Source organism: Syngnathus floridae, chromosome 12 (genome assembly GCF_059516105.1).
Source record: "Syngnathus floridae isolate MCC-2025c chromosome 12, RoL_Sflo_1.0, whole genome shotgun sequence".
Lineage (NCBI taxonomy): Eukaryota > Metazoa > Chordata > Actinopteri > Syngnathiformes > Syngnathidae > Syngnathus > Syngnathus floridae.
The window spans coordinates 15,084,940-15,104,634 of NC_142424.1; the positions used below are offsets into that span (position 1 = coordinate 15,084,940).

The window sequence follows — 19,695 nt, forward strand, 5'->3', positions numbered from 1 at the left end:
AAAGTCATAATTTAAATTGCTTTCAACCTTCATTCATCGGTTCAACCAACATTACTCGCTCTTATTACCAACTTGTATTGATTTAACTAAGCGTTTAATACTTCCTATCAGGTCTCAAGGCAAGATTTGGCAAAATACAATTTCAGCAAATCCAATTTTGCCAGGGAACAAAAATAGATTAAATAAATTAAATAAGTCTTCTTCCCATTAAATAAATCAGAAAAGTCTGTCTTGCAACCAGTCCTCTTCAAACAAGTAAAGTCTGCCCATTTTGTGCCGTAGATTTTGTGTCTATGCCTAGTATTTAAACAAAATCATAATTTAAACGACTTCTTTCCTTCATTCACTTTGGAAATTTGGAATTGCAGCAAATCGAATTTTGCCAGGGAACAAAAATAGATCAATTAAACTAAATAAGTCTTCTTCCCATTAAATAAATTAAAAAAGTCTGTCTTGTAACCAGTCCTTTTCAAACAAGTAAAGTCTGCCCATTTTGTGCCGTCGATTTTGTGTTAATGCCTAGTATTTATACAAAATCATAATTTAAAGGACTTCATTCCTTCATTCACTTTGGAAATTTGGAATTGCAGCACATCAAATTTTGCCTGGGAAGAAAAGTAGATTAAATAAATTTAATAAGTCTTACTACTTCCCATTAAATAAATTAAATACGTCTTACTTGTTCCCACTCCTTTTCAAAAAAGTAGTTTAAAACGAGGTCCCTTCACTCAACCTTTAACCCTATTTATTCACCTTCTAGGCTAAGTGTTAAAGGCTAAGTGTTAAAGGCTAAGTGTTAAAGGCTAAGTGTTAGAGGCTAAGTGCCAGAGGCTAGGCGCCAGAGGCGAGTTTTTGTGGGCTGAAGTTTTAGTGGGGTTAGTGTGAATACAATCCAAAAGAATACAACAGAATACAATACAATAGAATATAATACATAGATTAAATTCAATAGCTCTTACTACTTCCCATTAAATAAATTAAATACGTCTTACTTGTTCCCAATCCTTTTCAAAAAAGTAGTTTAAAACGAGGGCCCTTCACTCAACCTTTAACCTCAACCCCGCACGTCACATTGTGTTGTATCTGTGAATGTTGGTTGTGGCCAAATGATAGTTTTCTTTCATTCGTTTAGGTTCCACGGTGTTTGTTGGCTATGTTTTCCACTGTCAGAAGGATGAAAATACAAAGTACAACGCTTGGACGTGGGCGAAGACGTCACCGGTGAGTCCTTCCTTCCTATTTATTTACCTTCTAGATGCTAGAGGCTAAGTGTTAGAGGCTAAGTGTTAGAGGCTAAGTGTTAAACACAATACGAACAACACAACGGTACTGCACTGAACAACACGATACCGCACTGAGAAACACGATACCGCACTGAACAACACGATACCGCACTGAACAACACCATGCCGCACTGAACACCATGCCACACTGAACAACACCATCCCGCACTGAACAACACCATGCCGCACTAAACACCATGCCGCACTGAACAACACCATGCCTCACTGAACGACACCATGCCGCACTGAAAGACACCATGCCGCACTGAACGACACCATGCCGCACTGAAAGACACCATCCCGCACTGAACACCATGCCGCACTGAACAACACCATCCTGCACTGAACAACACCATCCCGCACTGAACAACACCATGCCGCACTGAACAACATTATGCCGCACTGAACATTATGCCGCACTGAACAACACCATGCCGCACTGAACAACACCATGCCGCACTGAACATTATGCCGCACTGAACAACACCATGCCGCACTGAACAACACCATGCCGCACTGAACAACACCATGCCGCACTGAACAACATTATGCCGCACTGAACAACACCATGCCGCACTGAACAACACCATCCTGCACTGAACAACACCATTCCGCATTGAACACCATGCCGCACTGAACAACACCATCCCGCACTGAACAACACCATCCCGCACTGAACAACACCATGCCGCACTGAACAACATTATGCCGCACTGAACAACATTATGCCGCACTGAACAACACCATGCCGCACTGAACAACACCATGCCGCACTGAACAACACCATGCCGCACTGAACAACATTATAACGCACTGAACAACACCATCCCGCACTGAACAACACCATGCCGCACTAAACAACATTATGCCGCACTGAACAACATTATGCCGAAATGAACAACACCATGCCGCACTGAACAACACCATGCCGCACTGAACAACACCATCCTGCACTGAACAACACCATCCCGCACTGAACAACACCATGCCGCACTGAACAACACCATGCCGCACTGAACAACACCATGCCGCAATGAACAACACCATCCCGCACTGAACAACATTATGCCGCACTGAACAACATTATGCCGCACTGAACAACATTATGCCGCACTGAACAACATTATGCCGCACTGAACAACATTATGCCGCACTGAACAACACCATGCCGCACTGAACAACACCATGCCGCACTGAACAACACCATGCCGCACTGAACAACACCATGCCGCACTGAACAACACGATCCCGCATTGAACAACACCATGCCGCACTGAACAACACCATCCTGCACTGAACAACACCATCCCGCACTGAACAACACCATGCCGCACTGAACAACATTATGGCGCACTGAACAACATTATGCCGCACTGAACAACACCATGCCGCACTGAACAACACCATGCCGCACTGAACAACACCATGCCGCAATGAAAAACACCATCCCGCACTGAACAACACCATGCCGCACTGAGCAACACCATGCCGCACTGAACAACACCATCCCGCACTGAACAAAACCATGCCGCACTGAACAACACCATTCCGCACTGAACAACACCATGCCGCACTGAACAACATTACGCTGCACTGAACAACACCATGCCGCACTGAACAACACCATGCCGCAATGAACAACACCATCCCGCACTGAACAACACCATGCCGCACTGAGCAACACCATGCCGCACTGAACAACACCATCCCGCACTGAACAACACCATGCCGCACTGAACAACACCATTCCGCACTGAACAACACCATGCCGCACTGAACAACATTACGCTGCACTGAACAACACCATGCCGCACTGAACAACACCATGCCGCACTGAACAACACCATGCCGCATTGAACAACACCATGCCGCATTGAACAACACCATGCCGCACTGAACAACATTATGCCGCACTGAACAACATTATGCCGCACTGAACAACACCATGCCGCACTGAACAACACCATGCCGCACTGAACAACACCATGCCGCACTGAACAACATTATAACGCACTGAACAACACCATCCCGCACTGAACAACACCATGCCGCACTAAACAACATTATGCCGCACTGAACAACACCATGCCGCACTGAACAACACCATCCTGCACTGAACAACACCATTCTGCATTGAACACCATGCCGCACTGAACAACACCATCCCGCACTGAACAACACCATCCCGCACTGAACAACACCATGCCGCACTGAACAACATTATGCCGCACTGAACAACATTATGCCGCACTGAACAACACCATGCCGCACTGAACAACACCATGCCGCACTGAACAACACCATGCCGCACTGAACAACATTATAACGCACTGAACAACACCATCCCGCACTGAACAACACCATGCCGCACTAAACAACATTATGCCGCACTGAACAACATTATGCCGAAATGAACAACACCATGCCGCACTGAACAACACCATGCCGCACTGAACAACACCATCCTGCACTGAACAACACCATCCCGCACTGAACAACACCATGCCGCACTGAACAACACCATGCCGCACTGAACAACACCATGACGCAATGAACAACACCATCCCGCACTGAACAACATTATGCCGCACTGAACAACATTATGCCGCACTGAACAACATTATGCCGCACTGAACAACATTATGCCGCACTGAACAACATTATGCCGCACTGAACAACACCATGCCGCACTGAACAACACCATGCCGCACTGAACAACACCATGCCGCACTGAACAACACGATCCCGCATTGAACAACACCATGCCGCACTGAACAACACCATCCTGCACTGAACAACACCATCCCGCACTGAACAACACCATGCCGCACTGAACAACATTATGGCGCACTGAACAACATTATGCCGCACTGAACAACACCATGCCGCACTGAACAACACCATGCCGCACTGAACAACACCATGCCGCAATGAACAACACCATCCCGCACTGAACAACACCATGCCGCACTGAGCAACACCATGCCGCACTGAACAACACCATCCCGCACTGAACAACACCATGCCGCACTGAACAACACCATTCCGCACTGAACAACACCATGCCGCACTGAACAACATTACGCTGCACTGAACAACACCATGCCGCACTGAACAACACCATGCCGCACTGAACAACACCATGCCGCATTGAACAACACCATGCCGCATTGAACAACACCATGCCGCACTGAACAACACCATCCTGCACTGAACAACACCATGCCGCATTGAACAACACAATGCCGCACTGAACAACACCATCCTGCACTGAACAACACCATCCCGCACTGAACAACACCATCCCGCATTGAACAACACCATCCTGCACGGAACAACACCATGCCGCACTGAACAACACCATGCCGCACTGAACAACACCATTCCGCACTGAACAACACCATGCCGCACTGAACAACACCATCCTGCACTGAACAACACCATCCCGCACTGAACAACACCATGCCGCATTGAACAACACCATCCTGCACTGAACAACACCATCCTGCACTGAACAACACCATGCCGCACTGAACAACACCATGCCGCACTGAACAACACCATGCCGCACTGAACAACACCATGCCGCACTGAACAACATTATGCCGCACTGAACAACATTATGTCGCACTGAACAACACCATGCCGCACTGAACAACACCATGCCGCACTGAACAACATTATGCCGCACTGAAAAACACCATGCCGCACTGAAACACACCATCCCGCACTGAACAACACCATGCCGCATTGAACAACACCATGCCGCACTGAACAACACCATGCTGCACTGAACAACATTATGCTGCACTGAACAACACGATCCTGCATTGAACAACACCATGCCGCACTGAACAACACCATCCTGCACTGAACAACACCATCCTGCACTGAACAACACCACCCCGCACTGAACAACACGATCCCGCATTGAACAACACCATCCCGCACTGAACAACACCATGCCGCACTGAACAACACCATTCCGCACTGAACAACACCATGCCGCACTGAACAACACCATGCCGCACTGAACAACACCATGCCGCACTGAACAACACCATGCCGCACTGAACAACATTATGCCGCACTGAACAACACCATGCCGCACTGAACAACACCATCCCGCACTGAACAACACCATGCCGCATTGAACAACACCATGCCGCACTGAACAACACCATCCTGCACTGAACAACACCATCCCGCACTAAACAACACCATGCCGCACTGAACAACATTATGGCGCACTGGACAACATTATGCCGCACTGAACAACACCATGCCGCACTGAACAACACCATGCCGCACTGAACAACACCATGCCGCACTGAACAACACCATGCCGCACTGAACAACATTATGCCGCACTGAACAACACCATGCCGCACTGAACAACACCATGCCGCACTGAACAACACGATCCCGCATTGAACAACACCATCCTGCACTGAACAACACCATGCCGCACTGAACAACACCATGCCGCACTGAACAACACCATTCCGCACTGAACAACACCATGCCGCACTGAACAACACCATCCTGCACTGAACAACACCATCCCGCACTGAACAACACCATGCCGCATTAAACAACACCATGCCGCACTGAACAACACCATCCTGCACTGAACAACACCATGCCGCACTGAACAACACCATGCCGCACTGAACAACACCATGCCGCACTGAACAACATTATGCCGCACTGAACAACATTATGCCGCACTAAACAACATTATGTCGCACTGAACAACACCATGCCGCACTGAACAACACCATGCTGCACTGAACAACATTATGCCGCACTGAACAACACGATCCCGCATTGAACAACACCATCCCGCAGTGAACAACACCATGCCGCATTGAACAACACCATGCCGCACTGAACAACACCATGCTGCACTGAACAACATTATGCTGCACTGAACAACACGATCCTGCATTGAACACCATGCCGCACTGAACAACACCATCCTGCACTGAACAACACCATGCCGCACTGAACAACACCATGCCGCACTGAACAACATTATGCCGCACTGAAAAACACCATGCCGCACTGAACAACACCATCCCGCACTGAACAACACCATGCCGCATTGAACAACACCATGCCGCACTGAACAACACCATGCTGCACTGAACAACATTATGCTGCACTGAACAACACGATCCTGCATTGAACAACACCATGCCGCACTGAACAACACCATCCTGCACTGAACAACACCATCCTGCACTGAACAACACCACCCCGCACTGAACAACACGATCCCGCATTGAACAACACCATCCCGCACTGAACAACACCATGCCGCACTGAACAACACCATTCCGCACTGAACAACACCATGCCGCACTGAACAACACCATGCCGCACTGAACAACACCATGCCGCACTGAACAACACCATGCCGCACTGAACAACATTATGCCACACTGAACAACACCATGCCGCACTGAACAACACCATCCCGCACTGAACAACACCATGCTGCATTGAACAACACCATGCCGCACTGAACAACACCATCCTGCACTGAACAACACCATCCCGCACTAAACAACACCATGCCGCACTGAACAACATTATGGCGCACTGGACAACATTATGCCGCACTGAACAACACCATGCCGCACTGAACAACACCATGCCGCACTGAACAACACCATGCCGCACTGAACAACACCATGCCGCACTGAACAACATTATGCCGCACTGAACAACACCATCCCGCACTGAACAACACCATGCCGCACTGAAAAACACGATCCCGCATTGAACAACACCATCCTGCACTGAACAACACCATGCCGCACTGAACAACACCATGCCGCACTGAACAACACCATTCCGCACTGAACAACACCATGCCGCACTGAACAACACCATCCTGCACTGAACAACACCATCCCGCACTGAACAACACCATGCCGCATTGAACAACACCATGCCGCACTGAACAACACCATCCTGCACTGAACAACACCATGCCGCACTGAACAACACCATGCCGCACTGAACAACACCATGCCGCACTGAACAACATTATGCCGCACTGAACAACATTACGCCGCACTAAACAACATTATGTCGCACTGAACAACACCATGCCGCACTGAACAACACCATGCTGCACTGAACAACATTATGCCGCACTGAACAACACGATCCCGCATTGAACAACACCATCCCGCAGTGAACAACACCATGCCGCATTGAACAACACCATGCCGCACTGAACAACACCATGCTGCACTGAACAACATTATGCTGCACTGAACAACACGATCCTGCATTGAACAACACCATGCCGCACTGAACAACACCATCCTGCACTGAACAACACCTTTCCACACTGAACAACACCATGCCGCACTGAACAACATTATGCCGCACTGAACAACACCATGCCGCACTGAACAACACCATGCCGCACTGAACAACACCATGCCGCACTGAACAACACCATGCCGCAATGAACAACACCATCCCGCACTGAACAACACCATGCCGCATTGAACAACACCATGCCGCACTGAACAACACCATCCCGCACTGAACAACACCACCCCGCACTGAACAACACGATCCCGCATTGAACAACACCATCCCGGACTGAACAACACCATGCCGCACTGAACAACACCATTCCGCACTGAACAACACCATGCCGCACTGAACAACACCATGCCGCACTGAACAACACCATGCCGCACTGAACAACACCATGCCGCACTGAACAACATTATGCCGCACTGAACAACACCATGCCGCACTGAACAACACCATCCCGCACTGAACAACACCATGCCGCATTGAACAACACCATGCCGCACTGAACAACACCATCCTGCACTGAACAACACCATCCCGCACTGAACAACACCATGCCGCACTGAACAACATTATGGCGCACTGAACAACATTATGCCGCACTGAACAACACCATGCCGCACTGAACAACACCATGCCGCACTGAACAACACCATGCCGCACTGAACAACACCATGCCGCACTGAACAACACCATGCCGCACTGAACAACACCATGCCGCACTGAACAACACGACGTCGCACTGAACAACACGACGCCGCACAGAACAACACGACGCCGCACAGAATAACACAATACCGCACAGAACAACACAATACCGCACAAACAGTTTTAGATAATATTACGACGCAGTCATGTGACGCGGACATGACGTCAATAGGCGGAACTCACGGCAAAATTATAATCCGTGGGCGTGGCTTGCAACAGGAAGTAGGAAAGCGGCAGTTCTGGCAAACAAGACACAGCGGTTAGTAACACGATGACTAACAAGGCAAATATTTTTGTTTTCAGCTTGCAACTTGACCGTCTAGAGCGTACAAGGTAATTACAACTGTTTTTTTTTAGCCCTGAAAAGCGAGGGAGTGTGGCGTTTGGGAGGAATGTCGAACTCGGCGTCTGCTTCCAGCCACAGACGCCAAATTTCGACGATTATTTCGACTGGTCAACGGTTGTAAATTATTGCGTTGACTAAAAACTTTATTTAACTCTACTCTTAACTTTGCCGTTTCAGATATGCGGGTATTACACCGCGGAAATGACGTTAATAGGCTGAACTCTCGCCAAAATTCAAATCTGTGGGCGCAATGGCCTTGAGCGAGACACCGGATACAAACACGACGATTATCAACAGAAATATCTTTATTTTCTGCTTGCAAGTGGACCGTCTAGAGCGTACACGGTAAGTACAACTCATTGTGTTTAAAAAGATTTACGTTTGTGTAGTTTGCGTTGCGTTGTATCTGTGAATGTTGGTTGAGGCTAAATGTTAATGTTTAATTTCATTCCTTTAGGTTCCACGGTGTTTGTTGGCTGTATGTTTTCCACTGCAAGAAGAGGCTCGTATCATTGACCAGCAGGAGCTACAATGGTGAGTACCCCTTTCGTCTTCCATTTATGTTAAACACTTCCTATTTCATGTCTAACAGTACTCGATTTAACAAATAACCATAAATAAATACAGTGTGGGCAGTCACGTTAACATATGTGATTATCCTGCCTAATATGTTTATCACAAATATGTCACTAATCACTAATATGTTTATTTGTTTATCACAACACCTTTGGACCTTCAGCAATCGATTATTTACCTTCATCTACATAGAGACAGAACGATGGTGTCTTAAACATCTCATTCATTTCACCAAATAACTTCACGCAGGTGGATAACGGCCGTCTCGGTCACGCTATGTTGCGTGATGCAGTTTTGAAGAACCAAATGCATTTATTCAATGAATAAGTCAAGCTAGTTCTATGTTTATGATGTTGTAAGTTACGGTACCGATTGAAGTTGAGTTCGAAGCCAGTGGAAAACAGCGCTGCGTTTGTGCTCTCCAGGTACAAATGTTGTGATCTCTGACTGACGACCGGGCGAGACTCGAGTAAGAGATGTCCAAACGAGCTCCGGCAGGGCGGGCCAAGGCGGAGCGAACGGACGCCCTTCAGGCCGCCAATGACGAGCTGAGAACCAAACTGATGGACGTCCAGTTAGAACTTCAGCAGGAGAAGAACAAGGTGAAAACCTCAACAGACAGACACTGCCTGCCTCCCTGCCTGCCTCCCTGCCTGCCTCCCTGCCTGCCTCCCTCCCTCCCAGTTTTCCCGATGTAGATTAGACATGCGTGTGCCATGACTGTGTCAGCCTACATCAACAAATGCACCGAGGACGTCAGCACCACTAAGAATATCATCACCCGGGGCAACCAACGACCCTGGATGACTGAGGAGGTACGTCAAACGCTACGAGCGCGGAACTCTGCCTTCAAGTCTGGCGACAAGGAGACACTGAGGACAGCGAGAGCCAACTTGAACCGTGCCATCAGGATAGCGAAGCGAGACCGCAGTCGAAAATTTCAGGATCGTTTCCACGACGTCAAAAACATCAGGAGTATGTGGCAAGGCATACGGGCGATTACAGACTACAACTCACCCTCCCCCCCCCCGGTGGGTGTAGTTGATGCTGACTTTCTAAATGGTCTAAATAACTTCTTTGGGAGGTTCGAGGCACTAAACGGCACTCCAGCAGTTAAAACTGTCCCCCATCAGGAAGAGGAGGTACTCTGCCTTGACTCCGCCGATGTGTTGAAGACCCTGAGGAGAGTCAACCCCTGTAAGGCCCCTGGCCCCGACAACATTCCTGGGCGTGTGTTCAGGGAATGTGCAAGTCATCTGGCTGGGGTCATCACAGACATTTTTAACACCTCGCTGGGCCAAGCCACAGTGCCGGCGTGCTTTAAGACTGCCTCCATCATTCCGGTGCCGAAGAAACCTCAAATCACCTCATTTAATGATTACCGGCCTGTTGCACTGACTCCGGTTATGATGAAGTGCTTCGAAAGGCTGCTTAAAGGTCACATCGTTTCCAGACTCCCCCTATTATTTGACCCGTTCCAGTTTGCCGACCGGCAAAACCGCTCCACTCAGGACGCCATCTCCTCCGTTCTTCACCTGAGCCTGGCTCACCTGGAGGAGAAGAACACCCATGTGCGGAGGCTGTTCCTGGACTTCAGCTCAGCGTTTAACACCATCATCCCACAGCATCTGGTAGGAAAATTGGAACACCTGGGCTTCAACACCCCCCTTCGCAACTGGCTGCTAGACTTCCTCACCAACAGACCTCAGTCAGTCCGGGTCGGACAGAACACCTCTGATGTCATCACCCTCAGCACAGGCTCCCTTCAGGGCTGCGTCCTGAGCCCCCTGCTGTGCACCCTGATGACACACGACTGCGTCCTCAGGTTCACCACCAATCACATCGTGAAGTCAGCAGACGACACAACGGTGGTGGGGCTCATCAGAGACAACAACGACCTGGACTACAGAGAGGAGGTGGAGCAGCTGGTGGGCTGGTGCAGAGAAAACAGCCTGATCCTGAATGAGGAGAAGATGAAGGAGATCATCGTCGACTTCAGGAAAAAACAGCCTCACCACGCTCCACTGATCATCAACAGCTCAGCTGTGGAGGTGGTCAGCACCACCAAATTCCTGGGGGTCCACATCACAGAAGACCTCACCTGGACTATGAACACTACGGCACTGGTCAAGAGGGCACAGAAGCGCTTGTACTTCCTGCGGAGGATGAGGAGAGCCCACCTGCCCCCACCCATCATGAGGACGTTCTACAGGAGCACCATAGAGAGCATTCTGACAAGCTGTCTCTCTGTGTGGTGTGGAGGCTGCACCGCCTCCGATTGGAAGAACGTGAGGAGAGTGGTGAGGACAGCAGAGAGGATCATAGGGGCTCCTCTTCCCTCCATTCAGGACATTTCATCTCAGCGCTGCATGTCCCGTGCCCGTAACATCATCAATGACCCATCACACCCCCACCATGGACTGTTCTCCCTGCTGCCCTCTGGGAAGAGGTTTGCAGCATCCGCTGCAGGTCCACCAGGTTCTGCAACAGCTTTTTCCCTGCTGTCATCAGACTGTTGAACACTAGAACTGTTGAGCTCTAAACTGAACTCTGCATCACACATTCACAGAACTGTACTTTATGACACTACGGACCTCTATCTTGCACTATCTCGCACTACCAACTTTACTGAACTTGTATAAACCCTTTAAATAGAAGTTTAATACATGGTTTAGCATTCCTCTGCACACTCTTGAATACTGTTTTGCCTACTTGCACTATTGCATAATTATCACTGCTGCACTTTATACTTATTTTTAATATATATATATATATATATATATATATATATATAGTATATATGTATATATATATATTTTCATAGGGTATGTTACTTCTATTCAACTGCAATATCACTACTTTGTTGTAAGACGTATGCAACGGAATTTCGTTTTGTATGCACCATGTGCAGACAAGATGACAATAAAGTTTGTCTAAGTCTAAGTCATGTCAGGTCAGCTGTCTGGAGAGAGAGAGAAGTCAGGACCTGCGGGCGGAGCACCACCGTGCCACCGCCGCCATGACGGAACTCAAAAGCAAACTCCATGAGGAGAAGCAGAAAGAGTTAGCCATTACCAGGGAGACATTACTGCGGCAGCATGAAATGGAGCTGATGAGAGTGATCAAAATCAAAGATGGAGAGATCCAGCGACTGAATGCCTTGGTCCTCAGCCTGAGGGACGGCTCCATGGACAAGGTGATCCGCTCTATCCGTGTCTGACTATCCGCACGCCACGTCGGGCTTCGATGCGGCCGCTACCGTATTGTGTAGCTTGTCCCCAGTAAGCGTCGCGGCGCTCCGTTGCGGTCTCAACGGCCCGGTGTGGCGCAATGTCTGCTCAGGTGAGGAGGGGGGGCGCTTTGCTGGCGGAGGTGGAGGAGACGCGGCGGTGTCGGGAGACCGAGCGGTGTCGCCTCCACCAGGAGCGCGGAAGAAGCCCTGGCAGCGGCCCAGCAGGCCTGGCAGTCCCGAGCGGCCGAGCTCCGATCGGCTCATCACCAGCATCGGGAGGAGCTGAGCCGAACCAAGAGAGACTGCGAGAGGGAGATCCGCCGACTGGTAGGACTGATCAGATGCGCGGTGCGTGGCTATGTTCCCAATTTCGTTGTATACCTGCAGTGCAATGACACCTAAGGCATTCTATTCTATTCTATTTCACAAGAAGAAAATGTCCGGTTGCTCGCTTCGCTTTTGTCACAGCAAAGGTGTTCTAGTCGATTCAAGAAAAAAATTGGCCGGTTGCTCTCTTTGTTTTTGTCACAATTCTGGCAAATGAGTTTGCCCGCCTGCCTGAGCGCTCCCCGTTTGTACATCCAGACGGATGAGATCAAGCTGAAAGACAGAGCGGTTAGTGTTTTGGATGAAGCCCTGGGGCCGGCCACGTCCACCGCCTTCAGCTGCAGACTCAGGCTGCCGAGCAGCAGATCGCTGCCCTGAGGGATTCCCAAAGGGCGGGCCTAAACTACCCTGGAAGTGGGGTCAACGCCGCTACTAGCAATCCTCTTCATTGCGTAAGCCACCTCATCACACACTTGCAGTACGCATGACTTAGTTCGTTGCTGGAGGAAGGTAGCACAAAAACAGTTTTGAACTTTGAACGAGTGCTTGTGTGTGTGTGTTGCGGGGCGTTTTCAGTCTCAGGAGGATCGGGACACGCGACGGTTTCATCTGAAAATCGCTGAGCTCAGCGCAGTCATCAGGAAACTGGAGGATCGAAACGCCCTGCTTTCTGAAGAGCGCAATGAACTGGTAATTTATTGACGGCACGCTTGAAGGTTTGCGCTACGTTTGATGCGCGCCATCCAGCGAGGCACCCATTGCGCTTGCTTATTAGTTGAGCGGCGCGGCGAGTCGGTTGCCTGGTAGATGTCTTTTATTGGGAGCCAAAGCCACGATTCCGTTCAAACCGATGCAAAAGGAATGGATACGTTCTGGCCCGCGTGTTGTGCGTCTTTCACATCCCGCACTTCATGCTTGCAGCTAAAGCGACTGAGAGAAACAGAAAGCCAGTTTCTGCCACTCCTGTACAAAAACAAACGCCTGAGCAGGAAGAATGAAGAACTCTCGCTGGTGCTGTGTCGCCTTGAAAACAAAGTGCGCTTTGTCACCCAGGAGAACGAGGAGATGGCAAGCTTGGTAAGTCGACGCGGACAACGGCGGCGTGCCAACAGAGTCCACTGCATTTGTGTTCCACAGAGAAGGCCTAGTTCGCTCAATGACCTGGACCGCGGTTGCGGCCAGCGGGACGGTGAAATGGAGTTCCTTCAAGTTGTGGAGCAGCGGCACATCATCGACGACTTGTCCAAGGTCTTCAGGCAGGCGACTCGGTGCACGTACGGCAGCGCCGCGCTCGCTCGCTGTCGCCAGGAAACCTTTTCCGTCCAAAGCTTGGCCGGCGGCCGCCATCCAAAAAATTGGCCCCTTAAATTCCGACCTTTCAAGCAGGAGCATTGTGCGCACGCGTTTGAACACGCTTTAGACTTGTTTTGCCGTTTTCAGCAGCTCAAAGCTCCCGTTTTGTCAGCGCCTTTGCCACTCGCTGTGCGCTGAAAACGACGGACTTGCCCGGCTGCTCAGCCCGTCAACCATGAGCCGCGAGCGCGACGTCATTGTCCGTAGGCAGCTAGTGGCAAAATGCACCCTGTTAGAGTTGCGCTCGCTCCAACTTATTTTGCAAGAACCACACGGGAGACAAGTAAGTTCTTTTGGACACCTGCAGGTGGAGAGTCCATCCGTTGTACGAATGAAGTCTGACTCTCGGCTCCTGCACGAGCATTTTAATTAAGAGAAACAGGGTGGGTGTAAGAGTGGATTGAATAGAGGAAGCCCTTGACCTCTAGTCAAAACATAGCAAGGGGTGTTTTACGACTTTGTGTAGGAAGGGATAAGCGATAGGGATAAATAAGGGATAAATAATATTATTTATTACAGGTCGCAGTCAAAGTCAAAGCAACACAATGATACGATAAAGATAATCTGGAAAACCCTGACACACCCTGTAGTTGTCACTTTTGGAAAAGACGAGCGTCCCTCCAATCATCGCCGGTGACGTGTTTTTCAGGCTCTGGAGACAGGAGCTCATGTCAGAAATGTCATTGTGAGTCGCGTTTGTTTCTGCGCCGGAGCCGTTCGTTCCCTTTGCATCCAAAGAATCTCAAAGGCGGATTATTTGTGTCGACAGGAGAGAGATTTGCTGCTACGATACCGACGTCGAGAATCTCTGAGGAGGAACAAAGCGTGAGGTCCTGCAAGGTGAGTCTGTTTGTTTGCGGCTGCTTGGTGTTGCGCAAGATGAAATGGCCTTTTTCTCGCTATCGTTCCTCTCGTCGATTCATCGTGAGGTGTCGCTTCAGTTTGTTCAGAGAGATGTTTGCTTCCGCGCCCGCAGGTCATCGAAACATTTTACGGCTACGACGAAGACGTGTTGGTGGACTCGGACGGATCGTCCTTGTCTTTTCACACCGACAGAACCCCCGACACGGAACCTGAAGAGGTAGCCCGCCATTTCTGCCAGCGTATTGGCACCAAACATTCCTCTTCAGCCTGGAATCGGACTCGTCTTTGCGTCGCGGGTGCTTTGTCGCCGGTCTGACTGATTCTGGTACTAGTGCTGTGTTGCATTGGTGTGTGCATGAAGAGGCGGAGCTTCGCTACCGCCAGCTGACGCAAGAATATCAAGCGCTGCAACGAGCCTACGCTCTGCTAGCCCAGACCAGCGAAAGGGGACTACGACGCCGAGAAGGAGATCAAGGTGGCGCCCCTTCCCGCAACCCCCGGCCGGGTCGCAGCCTCCCCGTTCTCACCCAGCCTCGGGTGTTCTCTGGTCTGAAAGGAGGAGGAGGAGCCTCCCTCCTCCTCCTTTCAGACCAGAGAAAAGCTGATGGTAGAAATGGGTCACTATCAAAGCAGAGTAGCAGATCTGGAGTCAGCGCTGAAGCAACAAGGACAGGTAAGCTCATCAATGAGCACACCTTTTTCTCAGACAAAATAGCTACATTCTTCAGTCACTCATCCGTCTGGCATTACTGGACCAACCCCCCCCCCCCGAACGTGGCTGGGAAAATGCGGAGAAAAGCAAATGTCATTTTCCAGTCAACCAAAGAATTTGTGGATGAAAATGACACAACATTCCAAAGCTGTCCACGCGTTTGTCTCTTCTAGAATGTCAAGTGGGTGGAGGAGAAGCAGCTGCTGCGTCAGAGCAATCAGCAGTTGGCCGAAAAGGTGACGGAAAGAAAGGCGCTGGGCGGAGTCGCTTGGCGTCACACCTGTCGGGAAGCCCCGCAGATGAGGTCTGACTGTCTTTTCAGGTCAGGCGGATGGAGGCGGAAGAAGCGCGTCTGAAAGAGCACATCCAGGATATCCGAGACCAAAACGAACTGCTTGAGTTCCGCATCCTGGAGCTGGAGGTGGGAAGACTCGCACAAGCGTGTTGAGGCCAGAGATGTGACGGACGGACGGACGGACGGACGGATGCATGCCTCTGCCTTTCAGGAGAGGGAGTGGCGCTCCCCCGTCTTGAAGTTTCTGCAAGTCCGTTTCCCAGACGGCCTCAGCCCTTTGCAGATCTACTGCGAGGCCGAGGGCGTGAGCGTAGGTAAGGCGTCCCTCGCAACCCTAACCTTAACCCGAGGTCCCAGAACACCTTACATTGCTCCTTGCGCCTTTCCCCCGGACATCGTCATCAGTGATCTGATGAAGAAGCTGGACATCCTGGGCTATAACGCCGTAAGTGTATGTCGAACTCCTTATGTTCGCACTCCACGAGACTCGGCGGCTCAAATGTGACTTTTGGAAGGCTTTGCGCTGAAAGAAGCTTGTTGACGCTGTGCCTTTGGGCTCTTGCAGAATCTCACCAACGAGGAGCAGGTGGTCGTGATTCACGCCAGGACCCTTCTCACCCTAGCCGAGAAGGTAACGCGCACGTCCACGCACGCTCTCGCATTCTGCTTATGTGACAGCAGCCTTTCCTCAGTGGTTAGAATACATCAAAGTGACCAAGTCAACACTTCAACAGAAGATGTTGGACATTGAAAGTGAGAAGGTAGACAGACACGCGACATCAGCCAAGGGGAACTCCGGCAATGTGCCCCAACAATTCTGACCTTGAGCTGTGCTAGGATATGTTCTGCAAGCAGAAGGGCTACCTGGATGAAGAGTTGGACTTCAGGAAGTGTTCCATGGACCAGGCTCATAAGGTAAGCCGCCCTCAAATCTCCCGCCGGACCACTGATGGACGAGGATTGCGGCCCAGAGGATCCTGGAGCTGGAGGCCATGTTGTACGAGGCGCTACCGCAGCGGGACTGCCCCGCCACGGACGGCGAAAAAGCCAGCCACGCTGGCGTGAATGACGTGCTGACGGCGGATCAGAGAGAAGAGCTTAGGAGCGCCGTGGACCAATGGAAGCGAGCCCTGATGTGCGAGTTGAGGGAGCGCGACGCTTGCATCCTCCAAGAGAGAATGGATCTGCTGCACAGCGCGCAACAGGTAAGGGCCCAAAGCCAGCCCGGCACTTACTTGCACGCTTACTGGCTTTTGAATGCCACTTTCCATTTGTCCGTCCTAGAGGAACAAAGAGCTGAAAGAATTCATCGAAGCTCAGAAGAGACAAATCAAACAATTGGAGGAGAAGTTTCTGTTTCTCTTTCTATTCTTCTCCTTGGCCTTCATTCTGTGGCCCTAACACCAGCTGGTGAGTGAGCTCCAGCGGCACCGCACTCGACACCTCCGATACACTGCCAGCCGGTCTCAGACGTTGGCAGACGCTCCGATGCCAACGTATACCCCCCGCCACGGTGACAGAGGCACCGCGTCACACCGGCGCTCATCCAATCAGAAGGCAGGAAAAGCAAATTCACATGCAGGGCACTTTTGAACCAGAAGAGAGCGCCACAAAAAACGGTTGTTGCCCCAAACGCGCACTAAAAAGGGTCAGAATAACAAGAGTCCCACTGGCCAGCCGGGGCCACCCGTCCAGCTGTTTCTTCAGGGGGGAAAAAAATTGGAGTCACCGGTGAGTACATTTTGCATTTAGCTCTGCTTTTCTGCTTCTGTCTTCAAGTGTGTGGCATCCTGCGATCAAAGAGTCAGCCAACCCCAAAGCGGTTGACCTCAACGTCCCACCACCATGCCTACCAGAGCAGGTGACGTGATGCTTTGGACATCCTTCCGTCTCAGATGCCCAAAAGTACTCTTTGCCACATCTGCGGCAATACGGTGTCTTTTCAAAGGTGCAAATAAATCCAGCGTGGGCGGAACACGCACGTCTTCGGTTTTTCCCGCTTTGTTTGTGTGACAGCTGTTGTGAAAATTTTATACAAATAAAGTTGTATAGTACAGGTTTGGCCAAGCCGCAACTCCCGAACCGCATGCGGCTCTTTTATGTTCATATCAACATTTGTGTGTGTGTGTGTGTGTGTGGGGGGGGGGGGGGGTTGTGCGTGTTGGCTTCACTTGAGTTCAATTTGGTATTTTGGTCAAAAGCGCATGTGGTGAAATTCCACAAAGTAGGATGGGCAAACACATTTCTTTAAACTATGAGTGTCAATTGGGCTCTCGAAATGGCAGGGAAAAGATGCACAGCAAAACGAAAATACGTAGATGAACACAGGACGTTTTAATCAGAGTGGGAAAGTTTCTATTTTTTGTTGAACGTGATGGCAAACCATTCTGCCTGATATGTCAGACCTCAGCGCATTTCAAAGATTCAAATCTTCAGCGCCATGCACTTCAGCTCACTCCATGCTAACATTGATCAGGCGTCGAACCCGCATCATCATGCTTAAGAGGTGGCCATGCTAACCAGTGCGCCATTATGTCAACGCATAATAACTAAGTCTACTGGTCAAAACAGCGGTTACTATATGACGTCGCTACGTCGTGGTCACGTGACGCAGACAAGACGTCAATGGACGTGGGCAGAGTTAACTTGTTTAAAAGGGAGTAGGCAGAAGAAATATTTAATTTATTTAAATCTATTTTGAGTGCACACCATTATGCCAATGCATAACAACTGTAAATCTACTAAACAAAACAGCGGTTGCTATATGACATCTGCCACGTCGTGGTCACGTGACATACGTGACGTCGATGGGCGTAACTTTCGCCGGAATTCAAATCCGCGGGGAGAGTTAACTTGTTTAAAAGAGAGTGGGCAGAAGAATTATTTAATTTATTTAAATCTATTTGGTGTGTGCGCCATTATGTCAATGCATAACAACTGTAAGTCTACTAAACAAAACAGCGGTTGCTATATGACGTCTGCCACGTCGTGGTCACGTGACGCGGACGTGACGTCGACGCCTACTTTACATCCCACCGATCACAGGACCCCTCGGCTGCATAACCGTGCCCCCTTCCCAACCAATCGGATTTGCTATACGCGAAAACGACGCCAATGGAAAGAGCTTCCGCCCAAATTTAAATCCGTGGGCGTGGCTCGCAGCAGGAAGTAGGAAAATGGCGGCGATGTTGACAAAGACACAGCGGATGGTAACAAACGACTAACGAGAGAAATATTTTTATTTTCTGCTTGCAACTGGACCGTCCAGAGCGTACACGGTAAGTACAACTCATCGTTTTTAAAAAGAAGTACTTTTGTTGCCCTGAAAAGCGAGTGAGCGTGGCGTTTGTGGGGGACGTCGAATTTCGACGATTCTTTCTGGTCAACGGTTGTAAATGATTGTGTTGATTAAAAAAGAAAACTTGATGTAACTCTACTTTTAACTGCCGTTTCAGATAGATTTGGAATTGCATCACATCCAATTTTGCCTAGAGCGTACACGGTAAGTAACACTCGTTGTGTTTAAGGAGATTTACGTTTGTAATAGCAGAAGTGTAGCCGCGTTGCGTTGTACGTGTGAATGTTGGTCCGGGCGAAATGTTAATGTTTAATTTCATTCCTTTAGGTTCCACGGTGTTTGTTGGCTGCAAGTTT

The 19,695-nt window shown here is 49.9% G+C and overlaps 1 long non-coding RNA gene and 1 pseudogene across 1 annotated transcript; both read left to right on the forward strand.

Moving 5' to 3' along the window:
* The first annotated feature begins 1,146 nt into the window (after positions 1–1,146).
* On the forward strand, positions 1,147–8,969 carry LOC148390191 (uncharacterized). The gene is made up of 3 exons (XR_015861614.1): positions 1,147–1,221; positions 8,640–8,669; positions 8,860–8,969. It is a non-coding gene; the product is annotated as an uncharacterized LOC148390191 (long non-coding RNA).
* Positions 8,970–9,691: 722 nt separating this feature from the next.
* Positions 9,692–17,442, forward strand: LOC148390192 (janus kinase and microtubule-interacting protein 3-like; annotated as a pseudogene).
* The last annotated feature ends 2,253 nt before the right edge of the window (positions 17,443–19,695 follow it).